At 40.5% G+C, this 23,296-nt stretch overlaps 15 non-coding genes across 15 annotated transcripts; all 15 read right to left on the bottom strand.

Moving 5' to 3' along the window:
• Positions 1–73, bottom strand: TRNAV-AAC (transfer RNA valine (anticodon AAC)). Its single transcript has one exon. It is a non-coding gene; the product is annotated as a tRNA-Val (tRNA).
• A 1,665-nt stretch (positions 74–1,738) lies between these two features.
• TRNAV-UAC (transfer RNA valine (anticodon UAC)) lies at positions 1,739–1,811 on the bottom strand. Its single transcript has one exon. It is a non-coding gene; the product is annotated as a tRNA-Val (tRNA).
• Positions 1,812–1,956: 145 nt separating this feature from the next.
• On the bottom strand, positions 1,957–2,029 carry TRNAV-AAC (transfer RNA valine (anticodon AAC)). The gene has a single exon. It is a non-coding gene; the product is annotated as a tRNA-Val (tRNA).
• Positions 2,030–4,786: 2,757 nt separating this feature from the next.
• On the bottom strand, positions 4,787–4,859 carry TRNAV-AAC (transfer RNA valine (anticodon AAC)). Its single transcript has one exon. It is a non-coding gene; the product is annotated as a tRNA-Val (tRNA).
• A 2,321-nt stretch (positions 4,860–7,180) lies between these two features.
• TRNAV-AAC (transfer RNA valine (anticodon AAC)) lies at positions 7,181–7,253 on the bottom strand. Its single transcript has one exon. It is a non-coding gene; the product is annotated as a tRNA-Val (tRNA).
• Positions 7,254–9,573: 2,320 nt separating this feature from the next.
• Positions 9,574–9,646, bottom strand: TRNAV-AAC (transfer RNA valine (anticodon AAC)). Its single transcript has one exon. It is a non-coding gene; the product is annotated as a tRNA-Val (tRNA).
• A 581-nt stretch (positions 9,647–10,227) lies between these two features.
• On the bottom strand, positions 10,228–10,300 carry TRNAV-UAC (transfer RNA valine (anticodon UAC)). The gene has a single exon. It is a non-coding gene; the product is annotated as a tRNA-Val (tRNA).
• Positions 10,301–10,663: 363 nt separating this feature from the next.
• On the bottom strand, positions 10,664–10,736 carry TRNAV-AAC (transfer RNA valine (anticodon AAC)). The gene has a single exon. It is a non-coding gene; the product is annotated as a tRNA-Val (tRNA).
• Positions 10,737–12,402: 1,666 nt separating this feature from the next.
• On the bottom strand, positions 12,403–12,475 carry TRNAV-AAC (transfer RNA valine (anticodon AAC)). The gene has a single exon. It is a non-coding gene; the product is annotated as a tRNA-Val (tRNA).
• Positions 12,476–13,274: 799 nt separating this feature from the next.
• TRNAV-UAC (transfer RNA valine (anticodon UAC)) lies at positions 13,275–13,347 on the bottom strand. The gene has a single exon. It is a non-coding gene; the product is annotated as a tRNA-Val (tRNA).
• Positions 13,348–13,492: 145 nt separating this feature from the next.
• On the bottom strand, positions 13,493–13,565 carry TRNAV-CAC (transfer RNA valine (anticodon CAC)). The gene has a single exon. It is a non-coding gene; the product is annotated as a tRNA-Val (tRNA).
• A 1,012-nt stretch (positions 13,566–14,577) lies between these two features.
• On the bottom strand, positions 14,578–14,650 carry TRNAV-UAC (transfer RNA valine (anticodon UAC)). Its single transcript has one exon. It is a non-coding gene; the product is annotated as a tRNA-Val (tRNA).
• Positions 14,651–21,793: 7,143 nt separating this feature from the next.
• Positions 21,794–21,872, bottom strand: TRNAV-UAC (transfer RNA valine (anticodon UAC)). The gene has a single exon. It is a non-coding gene; the product is annotated as a tRNA-Val (tRNA).
• Positions 21,873–22,235: 363 nt separating this feature from the next.
• TRNAV-AAC (transfer RNA valine (anticodon AAC)) lies at positions 22,236–22,308 on the bottom strand. Its single transcript has one exon. It is a non-coding gene; the product is annotated as a tRNA-Val (tRNA).
• A 794-nt stretch (positions 22,309–23,102) lies between these two features.
• Positions 23,103–23,175, bottom strand: TRNAV-AAC (transfer RNA valine (anticodon AAC)). Its single transcript has one exon. It is a non-coding gene; the product is annotated as a tRNA-Val (tRNA).
• Between the last annotated feature and the right edge of the window lie 121 nt (positions 23,176–23,296).

Genomic DNA, 23,296 nt, shown 5'->3' with positions numbered 1-23,296 from the left:
TGTTTCCGCCCGGTTTCGAACCGGGGACCTTTCGCGTGTTAGGCGAACGTGATAACCACTACACTACGGAAACTGCTTGAAGAACATGTAACGTAGCAACATATTTCACTGAAATAAGTCGAAACGAACAATGTCAAATCATTAAATCATCACGTTCATGAAGGCACATTTTGCGTCCACTTTAAATAAAATCCGAATTGTTTTGGTTTTAGATAAAATGTTTCCACCCGGTTTCAAACTAGGCACCTTTCGCGTTTGAGGCGAACGTGATAACCACGACAAAACGGAAACTGCTTGAAGAACATGGGTAGTTGCTACATACTTCAATGGCATAGGCCTATGCCAACAATGAAGAATCATGAAATCATCACGTTCATGAAGGCACATTTTGCGTCCTCTTTAAATAAAATCCGAATTGTTTTGGTTATACTTACAATGTTTCCACCCGGCTTCAAACCAGGGACCTTTCGCGTGTTAGGCGAACATGATAACCACTACACTACGGAAACTGCTTGAAGAACATGTAACGTAGCAACATATTTCACTGAAATAAGTCGAAACATCCAGTGTCAAATCATTAAATCATCAAGTTCATGAAGGCATATTTTACGTCCACTTTAAATAAAATACAAAGTGTTTTGGTTTTACATAGAATGTTTCCGCCTGGTTTCAAACCGGGGACCTTTCGCGTGTGAGGTGAACGTGATAACCACTACACTACGGAAACTGCTTGTCAAACTTGTGAAGTTGCAACATACTTCACTCCATAGGCCTATGCCAACAATGAAGAATCATGAAATCATCATTTTCATGAGGGCACATTTTACGTGTACTTTAAATAAAACAGGAATTGTTTTGGTTTTACGTAAAATGTGTCCACCCGGTTTCAAACCAGGAACCTTTCGCGTGTTAAGCTAACGTGATAACCACTACACTACAGAAACTGCTTGAAGAACATGTAACGTAGCAACATATTTCACTGAAATAAGTCGAATCGTCCAGTTACAAATCATTAAATCATCAAGTTCATGAAGGCATATTTTACGTCCACTTTAATAGCTTAGATGTGTAGGCCTTGACTTCAACATAGTCATTTCTGTGACCAGTCACTAGCTAATCACTCAGTTATTTCAATGCTAAATTCGCCTAGTTATTTCAATGCTAAATTCTACTGTTTGATTTGTACTAAGTGCCTCGGTGAATGTGTATCCTCTGACTTTAACGTAGCTATTTTTGTGACCAGTTACAAGCTAATCACGCAGCTATTTCAATGCTAAATTCTATGCTAATTCCTTTGTCAAGGGGTGCCTCTGCGGATGTGTATGCTTTAACTTAGCTATTTCAATGCTAAATTCTATGCTAATTCCTTTATCAAGGGGTGCCTCTGCGGATGTGTATGCTTTAACTTTTAACGTAGCTATTTCTGTGACCAGTCACAAGCTAATCACTCAGCCATTTCAATGCTAAATTATATGCTAATTCCTTTGTCAAGGCGCTTTGTTTCCTCTCACACAGCTTAAAGGTCGTGATCTGAACGTGGCTCTTTCACTCCAGCGCTGTCCTACCAGACAGTCTCGTCCCTTCACCTGATGAAGGCCGCTTGTGTTGTGGCCGAAACGTCGTGAGAATATTATTGTGTTATTTTATTTTATCAATTTATTACTTTTTTCTCATTCTACGTGACTTTACCGAAAGAACCAAAGAAGAAAAATACGAATTGTTTTGGTTTTACATAAAATGTTTCCGCCCGGTTTCGAACCGGGGACTTTTCGCGTGTAAGGCTAACGTGATAACCACTACACTACAGAAACTGCTTGTCAAACTTGTGAAGTTGCAACACACTTCACTGGTATAGGCCTATGCCAACAAGGAAGAATCATGAATTCATTATCTTCATGAAAGCACATTTTAGGTCCAATTTAAATAAAATACGATTTTTATTGGTTATATGTAAAATGTTTCCGCCCGGTTTCGAACCGGTGACCTTTCGCGTGTTAGGCGAACGTGATAACCACTACACTACGGAAACTGCTTGAAGAACATGTAACGTAGCAACATATTTCACTGAAATAAGTCGAAACGAACAATGTCAAATCATTAAATCATCACGTTCATGAAGGCACATTTTGCGTCCACTTTAAATAAAATCCGAATTGTTTTGGTTTTAGATAAAATGTTTCCACCCGGTTTCAAACTAGGGACCTTTCGCGTTTGAGGCGAACGTGATAACCACGACAAAACGGAAACTGCTTGAAGAACATGGGTAGTTGCTACATACTTCACTGGCATAGGCCTATGCCAACAATGAAGAATCATGAAATCATCACGTTCATGAAGGCACATTTTGCGTCCTCTTTAAATAAAATCCGAATTGTTTTGGTTATACTTACAATGTTTCCACCCGGCTTCAAACCAGGGACCTTTCGCGTGTTAGGCGAACATGATAACCACTACACTACGGAAACTGCTTGAAGAACATGTAACGTAGCAACATATTTCACTGAAATAAGTCGAAACGTCCAGTGTCAAATCATTAAATCATCAAGTTCATGAAGGCATATTTTACGTCCACTTTAAATAAAATACAAATTGTTTTGGTTTTACATAGAATGTTTCCGCCCGGTTTCAAACCAGGAACCTTTCACGTGTAAGGCTAACGTGATAACCACTACACTACGGAAACTGCTTGTCAAACTCGTGAAGTTGCAACACACTTCACTGGTATAGGCCTATGCCAACAAGGAAGAATCATGAATTCATAATCTTCATGAAAGCACATTTTAGTTCCAATTTTAATAAAATACGATTTTTATTGGTTATACGTAAAATATTTCCGCCCGGTTTCAAACCGGGGACCTTTCGCGTGTGAGGCAAACGTGATAACCACTACACTATGTCAACAGCTTGTCCAAACTGCTAAGTTGCAACACACTTCACTGGTATAGACCTATGCCAACAATGAATAATCATGAAATCATCATCTTCATGAAAGCACATTTTGCGTCCAATTTAAATAAAATACGATTTTTTTTCGGTTATACATAAAATGTTTCCACCGGGTTTCAAACCAGGGACCTTTCACGGGTTAGGCGAACGTGATAACCACTACACTACGGAAACTGCTTGTCAAATTTGTGAAGTTGCAACATATTTCACTGGCATAGGCCTCTGCCAACAATGAAGAATCATGAAATCATCATCTTCATGAGGGCACATTTGACGTGCACATTAAATAAAACAGGAATTGTTTTTGGTTATACTTACAATGTTTCCACCCGGTTTCAAACCAGGGACATTTCGCGTGTTAGGCGAACATTATGACGACTACACTTCGGAAACTGCTTGAAGAACATGTAACGTAGCAACATATTTCACTGAAATAGGTCGAAACGTCCAGTGTCAAATCGTTAAATCATCAAGTTCATGAAGGCATATTTTACGTCCACTTTAAATAAAGTGGAAAGTGTTTTGGTTTTACATACAATGTTTCCGCCTGGTTTCAAACCGGGGACCTTTCGCGTGTGAGGCGCACGTGATAACCACTACACTACGGAAACTGCTTGTCAAACTTGTGAAGTTGCAACATACTTCACTCGCATAGGCCTATGCCAACAATGAAGAATCATGAAATCATCATTTTCATGAGGGCACATTTTACGTGTACTTTAAATAAAACAGGAATTGTTTTGGTTTTACGTAAAATGTGTCCACCCGGTTTCAAAACAGGAACCTTTCGCGTGTTAGGCTAACGTGATAACCACTACACTACGGAAACTGCTTGAAGAACATGTAACGTAGCAACATATTTCCCTGAAATAAGTCGAAACATCCAGTGTCAAATCACTAAATCATCAAGTTCATGAAGGCATATTTTACGTCCACTTTAATAGCTTAGATGTGTAGGCCTTGACTTCAACATAGTCATTTCTGTGACCAGTCACTAGCTAATCACTCAGTTATTTCAATGCTAAATTCGCCTAGTTATTTCAATGCTAAATTCTACTGTTTGATTTGTACTAAGTGCCTCGGTGAATGTGTATGCTCTGACTTTAACGTAGCTATTTTTGTGACCAGTTACAAGCTAATCACTCAGCTATTTCAATGCTAAATTCTATGCTAATTCCTTTGTCAAGGGGTGCCTCTGCGGATGTGTATGCTTTAACTTAGCTATTTCAATGCTAAATTCTATGCTAATTCCTTTATCAAGGGGTGCCTCTGCGGATGTGTATGCTTTAACTTTTAACGTAGCTATTTCTGTGACCAGTCACAAGCTAATCACTCAGCCATTTCAATGCTAAACTATATGCTAATTCCTTTGTCAAGGCGCTTTGTTTCCTCTCACACAGCTTAAAGGTCGTGATCTGAACGTGGCTCTTTCACTCCAGCGCTGTCCTACCAGACAGTCTCATCCCTTCACCTGATGAAGGCCGCTTGTGTTGTGGCCGAAACGTCGTGAGAATATTATTGTGTTATTTTATTTTATCAATTTATTATTTTTTCTCATTCTACGTGACTTTACCGAAAGAACCAAAGAAGAAAAATACGAATTGTTTTGGTTTTACATAAAATGTTTCCGCCCGGTTTCGAACTGGGGACTTTTCGCGTGTAAGGCTAACGTGATAACCACTACACTACGGAAACTGCTTGTCAAACTTGTGAAGTTGCAACACACTTCACTGGTATAGGCCTATGCCAACAAGGAAGAATCATGAAATCATTATCTTCATGAAAGCACATTTTAGGTCTAATTTAAATAAAATACGATTTTTATTGGTTATACGTAAAATGTTTCCGCCCGGTTTCGAACCGGGGACCTTTCGCGTGTTAGGCGAACGTGATAACCACTACACTACGGAAACTGCTTGACGAACATGTAACGTAGCAACATATTTCACTGAAATAAGTCGAAACGAACAATGTCAAATCATTAAATCATCACGTTCATGAAGGCACATTTTGCGTCCACTTTAAATTAAATCCGAATTGTTTTGGTTTTAGATAAAATGTTTCCACCCGGTTTCAAACTAGGGACCTTTCGCGTTTGAGGCGAACGTGATAACCACAACAAAACGGAAACTGCTTGAAGAACATGGGTAGTTGCTACATACTTCACTGGCATAGGCCTATGCCAACAATGAAGAATCATGAAATCATCAAGTTCATGAAGGCATATTTTACGTCCGCTTTAAATAAAATTCGAATTGTTTTGGTTTAACGTAAAATGTTTCTGCCCGGTTTCAAACCGGGGACCTTTCGCGTGTGAGGCAAACGTGATAACCACTACACTATGTCAACAGCTTGTCCAAACTGCTAAGTTGCAACACACTTCACTGGTATAGACCTATGCCAACAATGAATAATCATGAAATCATCATCTTCATGAAAGCACATTTTGCGTCCAATTTAAATAAAATACGATTTTTTTTCGGTTATACGTAAAATGTTTCCACCCGGTTTCAAACCAGGGACCTTTCACGGGTTAGGCGAACGTGATAACCACTACACTACGGAAACTGCTTGTCAAATTTGTGAAGTTGCAACATATTTCACTGGCATAGGCCTCTGCCAACAATGAAGAATCATGAAATCATCATCTTCATGAGGGCACATTTGACGTGCACATTAAATAAAACAGGAATTGTTTTTGGTTATACTTACAATGTTTCCACCCGGTTTCAAACCAGGGACATTTTGCGTGTTAGGCGAACATTATGACGACTACACTTCGGAAACTGCTTGAAGAACATGTAACGTAGCAACATATTTCACTGAAATAGGTCGAAACGTCCAGTGTCAAATCGTTAAATCATCAAGTTCATGAAGGCATATTTTACGTCCACTTCAAATAAAATACAAAGTGTTTTGGTTTTACATACAATGTTTCCGCCTGGTTTCAAACCGGGGACCTTTCGCGTGTGAGGCGAACGTGATAACCACTACACTACGGAAACTGCTTGTCAAACTTGTGAAGTTGCAACATACTTCACTCGCATAGGCCTATGCCAACAATGAAGAATCATGAAATCATCATTTTAATGAGGGCACATTTTACGTGTACTTTAAATAAAACAGGAATTGTTTTGGTTTTACGTAAAATGTGTCCACCCGGTTTCAAAACAGGAACCTTTCGCGTGTTAGGCTAACGTGATAACCACTACACTACGGAAACTGCTTGAAGAACATGTAACGTAGCAACATATTTCACTGAAATAAGTCGAAACATCCAGTGTCAAATCACTAAATCATCAAGTTCATGAAGGCATATTTTACGTCCACTTTAATAGCTTAGATGTGTAGGCCTTGACTTCAACATAGTCATTTCTGTGACCAGTCACTAGCTAATCACTCAGTTATTTCAATGCTAAATTCGCCTAGTTATTTCAATGCTAAATTCTACTGTTTGATTTGTACTAAGTGCCTCGGTGAATGTGTATGCTCTGACTTTAACGTAGCTATTTTTGTGACCAGTTACAAGCTAATCACTCAGCTATTTCAATGCTAAATTCTATGCTAATTCCTTTGTCAAGGGGTGCCTCTGCGGATGTGTATGCTTTAACTTAGCTATTTCAATGCTAAATTCTATGCTAATTCCTTTATCAAGGGGTGCCTCTGCGGATGTGTATGCTTTAACTTTTAACGTAGCTATTTCTGTGACCAGTCACAAGCTAATCACTCAGCCATTTCAATGCTAAACTATATGCTAATTCCTTTGTCAAGGCGCTTTGTTTCCTCTCACACAGCTTAAAGGTCGTGATCTGAACGTGGCTCTTTCACTCCAGCGCTGTCCTACCAGACAGTCTCGTCCCTTCACCTGATGAAGGCCGCTTGTGTTGTGGCCGAAACGTCGTGAGAATATTATTGTGTTATTTTATTTTATCAATTTATTATTTTTTCTCATTCTACGTGACTTTACCGAAAGAACCAAAGAAGAAAAATACGAATTGTTTTGGTTTTACATAAAATGTTTCCGCCCGGTTTCGAACTGGGGACTTTTCGCGTGTAAGGCTAACGTGATAACCACTACACTACTGAAACTGCTTGTCAAACTTGTGAAGTTGCAACACACTTCACTGGTATAGGCCTATGCCAACAAGGAAGAATCATGAAATCATTATCTTCATGAAAGCACATTTTAGGTCTAATTTAAATAAAATACGATTTTTATTGGTTATACGTAAAATGTTTCCGCCCGGTTTCGAACCGGGGACCTTTCGCGTGTTAGGCGAACGTGATAACCACTACACTACGGAAACTGCTTGACGAACATGTAACGTAGCAACATATTTCACTGAAATAAGTCGAAACGAACAATGTCAAATCATTAAATCATCACGTTCATGAAGGCACATTTTGCGTCCACTTTAAATTAAATCCGAATTGTTTTGGTTTTAGATAAAATGTTTCCACCCGGTTTCAAACTAGGGACCTTTCGCGTTTGAGGCGAACGTGATAACCACAACAAAACGGAAACTGCTTGAAGAACATGGGTAGTTGCTACATACTTCACTGGCATAGGCCTATGCCAACAATGAAGAATCATGAAATCATCAAGTTCATGAAGGCATATTTTACGTCCGCTTTAAATAAAATTCGAATTGTTTTGGTTTAACGTAAAATGTTTCTGCCCGGTTTCAAACCGGGGACCTTTCGCGTGTGAGGCAAACGTGATAACCACTACACTATGTCAACAGCTTGTCCAAACTGCTAAGTTGCAACACACTTCACTGGTATAGACCTATGCCAACAATGAATAATCATGAAATCATCATCTTCATGAAAGCACATTTTGCGTCCAATTTAAATAAAATACGATTTTTTTTCGGTTATACGTAAAATGTTTCCACCCGGTTTCAAACCAGGGACCTTTCACGGGTTAGGCGAACGTGATAACCACTACACTACGGAAACTGCTTGTCAAATTTGTGAAGTTGCAACATATTTCACTGGCATAGGCCTCTGCCAACAATGAAGAATCATGAAATCATCATCTTCATGAGGGCACATTTGACGTGCACATTAAATAAAACAGGAATTGTTTTTGGTTATACTTACAATGTTTCCACCCGGTTTCAAACCAGGGACATTTCGCGTGTTAGGCGAACATTATGACGACTACACTTCGGAAACTGCTTGAAGAACATGTAACGTAGCAACATATTTCACTGAAATAGGTCGAAACGTCCAGTGTCAAATCGTTAAATCATCAAGTTCATGAAGGCATATTTTACGTCCACTTCAAATAAAATACAAAGTGTTTTGGTTTTACATACAATGTTTCCGCCTGGTTTCAAACCGGGGACCTTTCGCGTGTGAGGCGAACGTGATAACCACTACACTACGGAAACTGCTTGTCAAACTTGTGAAGTTGCAACATACTTCACTCGCATAGGCCTATGCCAACAATGAAGAATCATGAAATCATCATTTTAATGAGGGCACATTTTACGTGTACTTTAAATAAAACAGGAATTGTTTTGGTTTTACGTAAAATGTGTCCACCCGGTTTCAAAACAGGAACCTTTCGCGTGTTAGGCTAACGTGATAACCACTACACTACGGAAACTGCTTGAAGAACATGTAAAGTAGCAACATATTTCACTGAAATAAGTCGAAACATCCAGTGTCAAATCACTAAATCATCAAGTTCATGAAGGCATATTTTACGTCCACTTTAATAGCTTAGATGTGTAGGCCTTGACTTCAACATAGTCATTTCTGTGACCAGTCACTAGCTAATCACTCAGTTATTTCAATGCTAAATTCGCCTAGTTATTTCAATGCTAAATTCTACTGTTTGATTTGTACTAAGTGCCTCGGTGAATGTGTATGCTCTGACTTTAACGTAGCTATTTTTGTGACCAGTTACAAGCTAATCACTCAGCTATTTCAATGCTAAATTCTATGCTAATTCCTTTGTCAAGGGGTGCCTCTGCGGATGTGTATGCTTTAACTTAGCTATTTCAATGCTAAATTCTATGCTAATTCCTTTATCAAGGGGTGCCTCTGCGGATGTGTATGCTTTAACTTTTAACGTAGCTATTTCTGTGACCAGTCACAAGCTAATCACTCAGCCATTTCAATGCTAAACTATATGCTAATTCCTTTGTCAAGGCGCTTTGTTTCCTCTCACACAGCTTAAAGGTCGTGATCTGAACGTGGCTCTTTCACTCCAGCGCTGTCCTACCAGACAGTCTCGTCCCTTCACCTGATGAAGGCCGCTTGTGTTGTGGCCGAAACGTCGTGAGAATATTATTGTGTTATTTTATTTTATCAATTTATTATTTTTTCTCATTCTACGTGACTTTACCGAAAGAACCAAAGAAGAAAAATACGAATTGTTTTGGTTTTACATAAAATGTTTCCGCCCGGTTTCGAACTGGGGACTTTTCGCGTGTAAGGCTAACGTGATAACCACTACACTACGGAAACTGCTTGTCAAACTTGTGAAGTTGCAACACACTTCACTGGTATAGGCCTATGCCAACAAGGAAGAATCATGAATTCATTATCTTCATGAAAGCACATTTTAGGTCCAATTTAAATAAAATACGATTTTTATTGGTTAACGTAAAATGTTTCCGCCCGGTTTCGAACCGGGGACATTTCGCGTGTTAGGCGAACGTGATAACCACTACACTACGGAAACTGCTTGACGAACATGTAACGTAGCAACATATTTCACTGAAATAAGTCGAAACGAACAATGTCAAATCATTAAATCATCACGTTCATGAAGGCACATTTTGCGTCCACTTTAAATTAAATCCGAATTGTTTTGGTTTTAGATCAAATGTTTCCACCCGGTTTCAAACTAGGGACCTTTCGCGTTTGAGGCGAACGTGATAACCACAACAAAACGGAAACTGCTTGAAGAACATGGGTAGTTGCTACATACTTCACTGGCATAGGCCTATGCCAACAATGAAGAATCATGAAATCATCACGTTCATGAAGGCACATTTTGCGTCCTCTTTAAATAAAATCCGAATTGTTTTGGTTTAACGTGAAATGTTTCTGCCCGGTTTCAAACCGGGGACCTTTCGCGTGTTAGGCGAACATGATAACCACTACACTACGGAAACTGCTTGAAGAACATGTAACGTAGCAACATATTTCACTGAAATAAGTCGAATCGTCCAGTTGCAAATCATTAAATCATCAAGTTCATGAAGGCATATTTTATGTCCGCTTTAAATAAAATACGAATTGTTTTGGTTTCACGTAAAATGTTTCCGCCCGGTTTCGAACCGGGGACCTTTCGCGTGTAAAGCGAACGTGATAACCACTACACTACGGAAACTGTTTGGAGAACATGTAACGTAGCAACATATTTCACTGAAATAAGTCGAATCGTCCGGTTACAAATCATTAAATCATCAAGTTCATGAAGGCATATTTTACGTCCGCTTTAAATAAAATACGAATTGTTTTTGTTTCACGTAAAATGTTTCCGCCCGATTTCGAACCGGGGACCTTTCGCGTGTGAGGCGAACGTGATAACCACTACACTACGGAAACTGCTTGTCAATCTCGTGAAGTTGCAACACACTTCACTGGTATAGGCCTATACCAACAAGGAAGAATCATGAATTCATTATCTTCATGAAAGCACATTTTAGGTCCAATTTAAATAAAATACGATTTTTATTGGTTATACGTAAAATGTTTCCGCCCGGTTTCGAACCGGGGACCTTTCGCGTGTTAGGCGAACGTGATAACCACTACACTACGGAAACTGCTTGAAGAACATGTAACGTAGCAACATATTTCACTGAAATAAGTCGAAACGAACAATGTCAAATCATTAAATCATCACGTTCATGAAGGCACATTTTGCGTCCACTTTAAATAAAATCCGAATTGTTTTGGTTTTAGATAAAATGTTTCCACCCGGTTTCAAACTAGGGACCTTTCGCGTTTGAGGCGAACGTGATAACCACGACAAAACGGAAACTGCTTGAAGAACATGGGTAGTTGCTACATACTTCACTGGCATAGGCCTATGCCAACAATGAAGAATCATGAAATCATAACGTTCATGAAGGCACATTTTGCGTCCTCTTTAAATAAAATCCGAATTGTTTTGGTTTAACGTGAAATGTTTCTGCCCGGTTTCAAACCGGGGACCTTTCGCGTGTGAGGCGAACGTGATAACCACTACACTACGGAAACTGCTTGTCAAACTTGTGAAGTTGCAACATACTTCACTCGCATAGGCCTATGCCAACAATGAAGAATCATGAAATCATCATTTTAATGAGGGCACATTTTACGTGTACTTTAAATAAAACAGGAATTGTTTTGGTTTTACGTAAAATGTGTCCCCCCGGTTTCAAAACAGGAACCTTTCGCGTGTTAGGCTAACGTGATAACCACTACACTACGGAAACTGCTTGAAGAACATGTAACATAGCAACATATTTCACTGAAATAAGTCGAAACATCCAGTGTCAAATCACTAAATCATCAAGTTCATGAAGGCATATTTTACGTCCACTTTAATAGCTTAGATGTGTAGGCCTTGACTTCAACATAGTCATTTCTGTGACCAGTCACTAGCTAATCACTCAGTTATTTCAATGCTAAATTCGCCTAGTTATTTCAATGCTAAATTCTACTGTTTGATTTGTACTAAGTGCCTCGGTGAATGTGTATGCTCTGACTTTAACGTAGCTATTTTTGTGACCAGTTACAAGCTAATCACTCAGCTATTTCAATGCTAAATTCTATGCTAATTCCTTTGTCAAGGGGTGCCTCTGCGGATGTGTATGCTTTAACTTAGCTATTTCAATGCTAAATTCTATGCTAATTCCTTTATCAAGGGGTGCCTCTGCGGATGTGTATGCTTTAACTTTTAACGTAGCTATTTCTGTGACCAGTCACAAGCTAATCACTCAGCCATTTCAATGCTAAACTATATGCTAATTCCTTTGTCAAGGCGCTTTGTTTCCTCTCACACAGCTTAAAGGTCGTGATCTGAACGTGGCTCTTTCACTCCAGCGCTGTCCTACCAGACAGTCTCGTCCCTTCACCTGATGAAGGCCGCTTGTGTTGTGGCCGAAACGTCGTGAGAATATTATTGTGTTATTTTATTTTAATCAATTTATTATTTTTTCTCATTCTACGTGACTTTACCGAAAGAACCAAAGAAGAAAAATACGAATTGTTTTGGTTTTACATGAAATGTTTCCGCCCGGTTTCGAACTGGGGACTTTTCGCGTGTAAGGCTAACGTGATAACCACTACACTACGGAAACTGCTTGTCAAACTTGTGAAGTTGCAACACACTTCACTGGTATAGGCCTATGCCAACAAGGAAGAATCATGAATTCATTATCTTCATGAAAGCACATTTTAGGTCCAATTTAAATAAAATACGATTTTTATTGGTTATACGTAAAATGTTTCCGCCCGGTTTCGAACCGGGGACCTTTCGCGTGTTAGGCGAACGTGATAACCACTACACTACGGAAACTGCTTGACGAACATGTAACGTAGCAACATATTTCACTGAAATAAGTCGAAACGAACAATGTCAAATCATTAAATCATCACGTTCATGAAGGCACATTTTGCGTCCACTTTAAATTAAATCCGAATTGTTTTGGTTTTAGATAAAATGTTTCCACCCGGTTTCAAACTAGGGACCTTTCGCGTTTGAGGCGAACGTGATAACCACAACAAAACGGAAACTGCTTGAAGAACATGGGTAGTTGCTACATACTTCACTGGCATAGGCCTATGCCAACAATGAAGAATCATGAAATCATCACGTTCATGAAGGCACATTTTGCGTCCTCTTTAAATAAAATCCTAATTGTTTTGGTTTAACGTGAAATGTTTCTGCCCGGTTTCAAACCGGGGACCTTTCGCGCGTGAGGCAAACGTGATAACCACTACACTACGGAAACTGCTTGTCAACCTCGTGAAGTTGCAACACACTTCACTGGTATAGGCCTATGCCAACAATGAAGAATCATGAAATCATCACGTTCATTAAGGCACATTTTGCGTCCTCTTTAAATAAAATCCGAATTGTTTTGGTTATACTTACAATGTTTCCACCCGGCTTCAAACCAGGGACCTTTCGCGTGTTAGGCGAACATGATAACCACTACACTACGGAAACTGCTTGAAGAACATGTAACGTAGCAACATATTTCACTGAAATAAGTCGAATCGTCCAGTTGCAAATCATTAAATCATCAAGTTCATGAAGGCATATTTTACGTCCGCTTTAAATAAAATACGAATTGTTTTGGTTTCACGTAAAATGTTTCCGCCCGGTTTCGAACCGGGGACCTTTCGCGTGTAAAGCGAACGTGATAACCACTACACTACGGAAACTGGTTGGAGAACATGTAACGTAGCAACATATTTCACTGAAATAAGTCGAATCGTCCAGTTACAAATCATTAAATCATCAAGTTCATGAAGGCATATTTTACGTCCGCTTTAAATAAAATTCGAATTGTTTTGGTTTCACGTAAAATGTTTCCGCCCGGTTTCAAACCGGGGACCTTTCGCGTGTGAGGCGAACGTGATAACCACTACACTACGGAAACTGCTTGTCAAACTTGTGAAGTTGCAACATACCTCACTCGCATAGGCCTATGCCAAAAATGAAGAATCATGAAATCATCATTTTCATGAGGGCACATTTTACGTGTACTTTAAATAAAACAGGAATTGTTTTGGTTTTACGTAAAATGTGTCCACCCGGTTTCAAACCAGGAACCTTTCGCGTGTTAGGCTAACGTTATAACCACTACACTACGGAAACTGCTTGAAGAACATGTAACGTAGCAACATATTTCACTGAAATAAGTCGAAACGTCCAGTGTCAAATCACTAAATCATCAAGTTCATGAAGGCATATTTTACGTCCACTTTAATAGTTCAGATGTGTAGGCCTTGACTTCAACATAGTCATTTCTGTGACCAGTCACTAGCTAATCACTCAGTTATTTCAATGCTAAATTCGACTAGTTATTTCAATGCTAAATTCTACTGTTTGATTTGTACTAAGTGCCTCGGTGAATGTGTATGCTCTGACTTTAACGTAGCTATTTTTGTGACCAGTTACAAGCTAATCACTCAGCTATTTCAATGCCAAATTCTATGCTAATTCCTTTGTCAAAGGGTGCCTCTGCGGATGTGTATGCTTTAACTTAGCTATTTCAATGCTAAATTCTATGCTAATTCCTTTATCAAGGGGTGCCTCTGCGGATGTGTATGCTTTAACTTTTAACCTAGCTATTTCTGTGACCAGTCACAAGCTAATCACTCAGCCATTTCAATGCTAAATTATATGCTAATTCCTTTGTCAAGGCGCTTTGTTTCCTCTCACACAGCTTAAAGGTCGTGATCTGAACGTGGCTCTTTCACTCCAGCGCTGTCCTACCAGACAGTCTCGTCCCTTCACCTGATGAAGGCCACTTGTGTTGTGGCCGAAACGTCGTGAGAATATTATTGTGTTATTTTATTTTATCAATTTATTATTTTATTCTCATTCTACGTGACTTTACCGAAAGAACCAAAGAAGAAAAATACGAATTGTTTTGGTTTTACATAAACTGTTTCCGCCCGGTTTCGAACCGGGGACTTTTCGCGTGTAAGGCGAACGTGATAACCACTACACTACGGAAACTGCTTGTCAAACTTGTGAAGTTGCAACACACTTCACTGGTATAGGCCTATGCCAACAATGAAGAATCAATGAAGAATCATGAATTCATTATTTTCATGAAAGCACATTTTACGTGCACTTTAAATAAAATACAAATTGTTTTGGTTTCACGTACAATGTTTCCGCCCGGTTTCAAACCGGGGACCTTTCGCGTGTGAGGCGAACGTGACAACCACTACACTACGGAATCTGCTTGTCAACCTCGTGAAGTTGCAACAAACTTCCCTGGTATAGGCCTATGCCAACAATGAAGAATCATGAATTCATTATCTTCATGAAAGCACATTTTAGGTCCAATTTAAATAAAATACGATTTTTATTGGTTATACATAAAATGTTTCCACCCGGTTTCGAACCGGGGACCTTTCACGTGTTAGGCGGACATGATAACCAATACACTACGGAAACTGCTTTTAAGAACATGTAACGTAGCAACATATTTCACTGAAATAAGTCGAAACGAACAATGTCAAATCATTAAATCATCACGTTCATGAAGGCACATTTTGCGTCCACTTTAAATAAAATCCAAATTGTTTTGGTTTTAAATTTCGATTTAACGCTTTCGTGACTGCAATGATTCATCTTCTTTGGTTCTTTCGGTAAAGTCACGTAGAATGAAAATAAAATAATAAATTGATAAAATAAAATAACACAATAATATTCTCACGACGTTTCGGCCACAACACAAGCGGCCTTCATCAGGTGAAGGGGGCGAGACTGTCTGGTAGGACAGCGCTGGAGTGAAAGAGCCACGTTCAGATACGGCCTTTAAGCTGTGTGAGAGGAACAAAGCGCCCTCAAATTTAGCTCCACGGATAGCTACGGGCCCCGTTCAGACGGACGAGTTCGTCCATGGTCGGAACAGTGGAGGGGGAGAGAGACAGCTGCGAGGCCCTAGTATGCTCCATGTTATAAAACTATACCATTAACCGTGGTGTGAGAGGTATTAAGAGGCAATGCTGGCGAAAGAGCTGCGGTCTGAAGGTCATCGTAAAAATACAATTACTTAAGAACAGAAATGATTTAAAACATTTTTCCAGTGGTTACTAAGCCTGAATCCATCTTCTCGGTTGAAATTGTCTCTGTGCTTGTATATGTGAATGGCCTCATGAACGAATCTCTCATGGTAGCCGGTTGGTTTGCAAAGAACCTCCGTCTTGGAGAAGTCAATGTCATGTGAGCCCACTGAATTATAACAGTGATCTGCCACGGCAGAGGAGTTCGTCCTACCGTGTTTCAAGTCTGCTTTGTGTTCGCGGATGCGGTCCGAGATATGTCTTTTGGTTTCTCCAATGTAGCTACTACCACAGAGGCACTTTAGTTTGTAAACGCCCGGGTACTGTATGTCTGGAACAGCATCTTTTACAGATGGAACTAAATCACGGATTTTATGTACTGTGTTGAATCGGACCTGGATCTTGTGTTTGTTCAGGATTTTGGAGATCTTTTTAGTGACCCCTGCAATGTAGGGTAAGGTGATGGTTTTGAGTGGCTCCACAAGAGGATCCTTCTTCATGACTGGAGTGATGGCTTTGCGGATTGTGTAGTCGGAGTAGCCATTAGCCCTGAGAGCCTGGTGTACGTGCTTGAGTTCACTGGTAATGTGTTCCTGGTCTGAAATGCATTGGGCTCTATGGTATAGAGTCTTGATGAGGGAGTTCTTCTGGGATGGATGGTGGTGGGAATCCGGTTTCAAGTAAGCATCTGTATGGGTAGCTTTCCTGTAGACAGAGTGGCTCATTGAACCATCATGTCTTCTTTTAATTAAGACATCCAAAAAGGGTAGTTTGCCATCTTTTTCGACCTCCATGGTAAATCTGATGGCTGGGTGTATGGAATTGATGTGGTCGCGGAATAGGTCTAGAGCAGGCTGGCCATGTGGCCAGATGACAAAGGTGTCATCAACGTACCTCTTCCATAAGGTCGGGCGTAGAGTGGCAGTCTGGATGGCGTCAGTTTCAATTTTTTCCATGAATACGTTGGCTACAACCGGAGATAGGGGGGAGCCCATTGGGGTGCCCTCAGTTTGTTTGTAGAAAGTTCCATTCCAGGTGAAGTAAGTGTTGGTTAAGCAATGTCTCACCAGGGGGGGTACATCAGTATGCAGTCCTTGATGAACCAGGTCTTCAATGATAGCGATGGTGTCAGGTACCGGGACTTTGGTGAACAAGGACACCACATCAAAACTGACAAGCAGGTCGTTTGGGGACAGGGAAATGCCTTTGATTGTCGATACCAGGTGAGTAGAATTTAGTACCGCAGAGGTGGTTTTTCCAGTGAAAGGTCGCAGTATATCAGTAAGAAAACGTGCCAGTTTGTAGGTGGGGGAGCTGATAGTAGAGACGATGGGACGAAGGGGTGTATCTTCTTTGTGTATCTTTGGAAGGCCATATAATCTTGGTGGTCTGGCAGCAGAGGGCTTCAGCGAGAACTGTTTGATCTCATCAATTAATGCTGTTGAATCAGAGATGATTTTGTTCGTTTTGGTGACCAGGCTGTTGGTGGGATCTCTTTTTATTTTTGTGTAGCTGCCATCGTTGAGTAGTTCTTGAATTTTGTTGTTATATTCTGTTTTGTCCATGATGACAGTGGCATTGCCTTTGTCGGCTGAGAGGACGACAATATCATCCCTATTTTTTAATTGAGATAATTCAAAACGTTCGTTTTTGTATTTTAACGATGACCTTCAGACCGCAGCTCTTTCGCCAGCATTGCCTCTTAATACCTCTCACACCACGGTTAATGGTATAGTTTTACAATATGGAGCATACTAGGGCCTCGCAGCTGTCTCTCTCCCCCTCCTCTGTTCCGACCATGGACGAACTCGTCCGTCTGAACGGGACCCGTAGCTATCCGTGGGGCTGAAATTTGAGGGTAAGAATCCACCCATTTTTTCGCCATATAGCATTGTGATATATAACAACTTATTGTTGGTAGCTTAGCTGATTGGAGAATATAGAGTTTATTGATAACATGAAGGTAATTTATATTTTAGTTTTTATTGGTTCACTATATAGTACTGTGAATAGCTCAGATGTGTAGTCATTTCTGTGACCAGTCACTAACTAATCACTCAGTTGTTTCAATGCTGGATTCGCCTAGTTATTTCAATGCTAAATTCTCCTGTTTGATTTGTACTAAGGGCCTCGGTGAATGTGTATGCTCTGACTTTAACGTAGCTATTTCTGCAGCAGGTACAAGCTAACCACTCAGCTATCTCAATGCTAAATTCTATGCTAATTCCATTGTCAAGATGTGTATGCCTTAACTTAGCTATTTCAATGCTAAATTCTATGCTAATCCCTTTAACAATGGGTGCCTCTGCGGGTGTGTATGCTTTAACTTTTAACATAGCTATTTCTGTGACCAGTCACAAGCAAATCATTCAGCCATTTCAATGCTAAATTCTATGCTAATTCCTTTGTCAAGGCGCTTTGTTCCTCTCACACAGCTTAAAGGCCGTATCTGAACGTGGCTCTTTCACTCCAGCGCTGTCCTACCAGACAGTCTCGCCCCCTTCACCTGATGAAGGCCGCTTGTGTTGTGGCCGAAACGTCATGAGAATATTATTGTGTTATTTTATTTTATCAATTTATTATTTTATTATCATTCTACGTGACTTTACCGAAAGAACCAAAGAAGATGAATCATTGCAGTCACGAAAGCTTTAAATCGAAATTTAACCACCTCTACGGGGAGGGATTCCACACATCCTTAAGATCATTCAACAGACTTCGGGATAAGAAGGCTCAACTAATCGAGTCTCTCACCTTTCTGAAGAGATGCCGCGACTCTAAGGTAATACCAACCGCATTTACACTAACCTCTGCTGTTGCAACTTCTCTCAATGCAAAACGAATTCTAGCTAGAACTAGTTTCGCTCTTATCTCGGAAAAAATCAGACTTACACGCACCGAACTCGATCAGTTAGACAAGACACTCTACAAATCACACTTAAAATTGACAGCAACAATGTCTACATCGGATTGGGAACATGTAGACAATATGACTACCTCTTCGGCTGCCACTATGTCGAACAAATGTAGGGACAATTTGATTTCCAAATTCAATTACCTCTCCAGCAAAAAATCGGATCCACACACCGAAAAGATAGACGTCAACAAAGTTGTATTAATCGCAGTAACAGTTCCATTTCTGATGGTCTGAAATCCGTTTTAGCTAAAGGTCTAAACTTTGCTGTCACACCGAGACACTTACCGGTTAATGATATCATTGCCCATGTCGACGTTGCACTCAAGGGCTTGAGTCACATCTCTGCAGACGTAGCAAGATCTGAAATCGCTGCAACCCTCAAAAACGCTAAGTTGCCACCCAGCAACATCAGCAAAGACGAACGTTTTGAATTATCTCAATTAAAAAATAGGGATGATATTGTCGTCCTCTCAGCCGACAAAGTCAATGCCACTGTCATCATGGACAAAACAGAATATAACAACAAAATTCAAGAACTACTCAACGATGGCAGCTACACAAAAATAAAAAGAGATCCCACCAACAGCCTGGTCACGAAAACGAACAAAATCATCTCTGATTCAACAGCATTAATTGATGAGATCAAACAGTTCTCGCTGAAGCCCTCTGCTGCCAGACCACCAAGATTATATGGCCTTCCAAAGATACACAAAGAAGATACACCCCTTCGTCCCATCGTCTCTACTATCAGCTCCCCCACCTACAAACTGGCACGTTTTCTTGCTGATATACTGCGACCTTTCACTGGAAAAACCACCTCTGCGGTACTAAATTCTTCTCACCTGGTATCGACAATCAAAGGCATTTCCCTGTCCCCAAACGACCTGCTTGTCAGTTTTGATGTGGTGTCCTTGTTCACCAAAGTCCCAGTACCTGACACCATCGCTATCATTGAAGACCTGGTTCATCAAGGACTGCATACTGATGTACCCCCCCCTGGTGAGACATTGCTTAACCAACACTTACTTCACCTGGAATGGAACTTTCTACAAACAAACTGAGGGCACCCCAATGGGCTCCCCCCTATCTCCGGTTGTAGCCAACGTATTCATGGAAAAATTTGAAACTGACGCCATCCAGACTGCCACTCTACGCCCGACCTTATGGAAGAGGTACGTTGATGACACCTTTGTCATCTGGCCACATGGCCAGCCTGCTCTAGACCAATTCCGCGACCACATCAATTCCATACACCCAGCCATCAGATTTAACATGGAGGTCGAAAAAGATGGCAAACTACCCTTTTTGGATGTCTTAATTAAAAGAAGACATGATGGTTCAATGAGCCACTCTGTCTACAGGAAAGCTACCCATACAGATGCTTACTTGAAACCGGATTCCCACCACCATCCATCCCAGAAGAACTCCCTCATCAAGACTCTATACCATAGACCCCAATGCATTTCAGACCAGGAACACATTACCAGTGAACTCAAGCACGTACACCAGGCTCTCAGGGCTAATGGCTACTCCGACTACACAATCCGCAAAGCCATCACTCCAGTCATGAAGAAGGATCCTCTTGTGGAGCCACTCAAAACCATCACCTTACCCTACATTGCAGGGGTCACTAAAAAGATCTCCAAAATCCTGAACAAACACAAGATCCAGGTCCGATTCAACACAGTACATAAAATCCGTGATTTAGTTCCATCTGTAAAAGATGCTGTTCCAGACATACAGTACCCGGGCGTTTACAAACTAAAGTGCCTCTGTGGTAGTAGCTACATTGGAGAAACCAAAAGACATATCTCGGACCGCATCCGCGAACACAAAGCAGACTTGAAACACGGTAGGACGAACTCCTCTGCCGTGGCAGATCACTGTTATAATTCAGTGGGCTCACATGACATTGACTTCTTCAAGACGGAGGTTCTTTGCAAACCAACCGGCTACCATGAGAGATTCGTTCATGAGGCCATTCACATATACAAGCACAGAGACAATTTCAACCGAGAAGATGGATTCAGGCTTAGTAACCACTGGAAAGATGTTTTAAATCATTTCTGTTCTTAAGTAATTGTATTTTTACGATGACCTTCAGACCGCAGCTCTTTCGCCAGCATTGCCTCTTAATACCTCTCACACCACGGTTAATGGTATAGTTTTATAACATGGAGCATACTAGGGCCTCGCAGCTGTCTCTCTCCCCCTCCTCTGTTCCGACCATGGACGAACTCGTCCGTCTGAACGGGGCCCGTAGCTATCCGTGGTGCTAAATTTGAGGGCGCTTTGTTCCTCTCACACAGCTTAAAGGCCGTATTTGAACGTGGCTCTTTCACTCCAGCGCTGTCCTACCAGACAGTCTCGCCCCCTTCACCTGATGAAGGCCGCTTGTGTTGTGGCCGAAACGTCGTGAGAATATTATTGTGTTATTTTATTTTATCAATTTATTATTTTATTATCATTCTACGTGACTTTACCGAAAGAACCAAAGAAGATGTTTTGGTTTTAGATAAAATGTTTCCACCCGGTTTCAAACTAGGGACCTTTCGCGTTTGAGGCGAACGTGATAACCACGACAAAACGGAAACTGCTTGAAGAACATGGGTAGTTGCTACATACTTCACTGGCATAGGCCTATGCCAACAATGAAGAATCATAAAATCATCACGTTCATGAAGGCACATTTTGCGTCCTCTTTAAATAAAATCCGAATTGTTTTGGTTTAACCTGAAATGTTTCTGCCCGGTTTCAAACCGAGGACCTTTCGCGTGTGAGGCAAACGTGATAACCACTACACTACGGAAACTGCTTGTCAACCTCGTGAAGTTGCAACACACTTCACTGGTATAGGCCTATGCCAACAATGAAGAATCATGAAATCATCACGTTCATTAAGGCACATTTTGCGTCCTCTTTAAATAAAATCCGAATTGTTTTGGTTATACTTACAATGTTTCCACCCGGCTTCAAACCAGGGACCTTTCGCGTGTTAGGCGAACATGGTAACCACTACACTACGGAAACTGCTTGAAGAACATGTAACTTAGCAACATATTTCACTGAAATAAGTCGAATCGTCCAGTTGCAAATCATTAAATCATCAAGTTCATGAAGGCATATTTTACGTCCGCTTTAAATGAAATACGAATTGTTTTGGTTTCACGTAAAATGTTCCGCCCGGTTTCAAACCGGGGACCTTTCGCGTGTAAGGCGAACGTGATAACCACTACACTACGGAAACTGGTTGGAGAACATGTAACGTAGCAACATATTTCACTGAAATAAGTCGAAACGTCCAGTGTCAAATCATTGAATCATCAAGTTCATGAAGGCATATTTTACGTCCACTTTAAATAAAATACAAATTGTTTTGGTTTTACATAGAATGTCTCCGCCCGGTTTCAAACCAGGAACCTTTCACGTGTAAGGCTAACGTGATAACCACTACACTACGGAAACTGCTTGTCAAACTCGTGAAGTTGCAACACACTTCACTGGTATAGGCCTATGCCAACAAGGAAGAATCATGAATTCATTATCTTCATGAAAGCACATTTTAGGTCCAATTTAAATAAAATACGATTTTTATTGGTTATACGTAAAATGTTTCCGCCCGGTTTCGAACTGGGGACCTTTCGCGTGTTAGGCGAACGTGATAACCACTACACTACGGAAACTGCTTGAAGAACATGTAACGTACCAACATATTTCACTGAAATAAGTCGAATCGTCCAGTTGCAAATCATTAAATCATCAAGTTCATGAAGGCATATTTTACGTCCGCTTTAATAGCTCAGATGTGTAGGCCTTGACTTCAACATAGTCATTTCTGTGACCAGTCACTAGCTAATCACTCAGTTATTTCAATGCTAAATTCGCCTAGTTATTTCAATGCTAAATTCTACTGTTTGATTTGTACTAAGTGCCTCGGTAAATGTGTATGCTCTGAATTTAACGTAGCTATTTTTGTGACCAGTTACAAGCTAATCACTCAGCTATTTCAATGCTAAATTCTATGCTAATTCCTTTGTCAAGGGGTGCCTCTGCGGATGTGTATGCTTTAACTTAGCTATTTCAATGCTAAATTCTATGCTAATGCCTACATCAAGGGGTGCCTCTGCGGATGTGTATGCTTTAACTTTTAACATAGCTATTTCTGTGACCAGTCACAAGCTAATCACTCAGCCATTTCAATGCTAAATTATATGCTAATTCCTTTGTCAAGGCGCTTTGTTTCCTCTCACACAGCTTAAAGATCGTGATCTGAACGTGGCTCTTTCACTCCAGCGCTGTCCTACCAGACAGTCTCGTCCCTTCACCTGATGAAGGCCGCTTGTGTTGTGGCCGAAACGTCGTGAGAATATTATTGTGTTATTTTATTTTATCAATTTATTATTTTATTCTCATTCTACGTGACTTTACCGAAAGAACCAAAGAAGAAAAATACGAATTGTTTTGGTTTTACATAAAATGATTCCGCCCGGTTTCGAACCGGGGACTTTTCGCGTGTAAGGCGAACGTGATAACCACTACACTACGGAAACTGCTTGGCAAACTTGTGAAGTTGCAACACACTTCACTGGTATAGGCCTATGCCAACAATGAAGAATCAATGAAGAATCATGAATTCATTATCTTCATGAAAGCACATTTTACGTGCACTTT

Source organism: Petromyzon marinus, unplaced genomic scaffold (genome assembly GCF_048934315.1).
Source record: "Petromyzon marinus isolate PM22_M1 ecotype Great Lakes invasive population unplaced genomic scaffold, UKy_Petmar_22M1.pri1.0 PM_Scaffold_57, whole genome shotgun sequence".
NCBI classification, from domain to species: domain Eukaryota; kingdom Metazoa; phylum Chordata; class Hyperoartia; order Petromyzontiformes; family Petromyzontidae; genus Petromyzon; species Petromyzon marinus.
The sequence above is the reverse complement of the archived record's forward strand: the minus strand, read 5'-3'. Positions and strand labels throughout refer to the sequence as shown.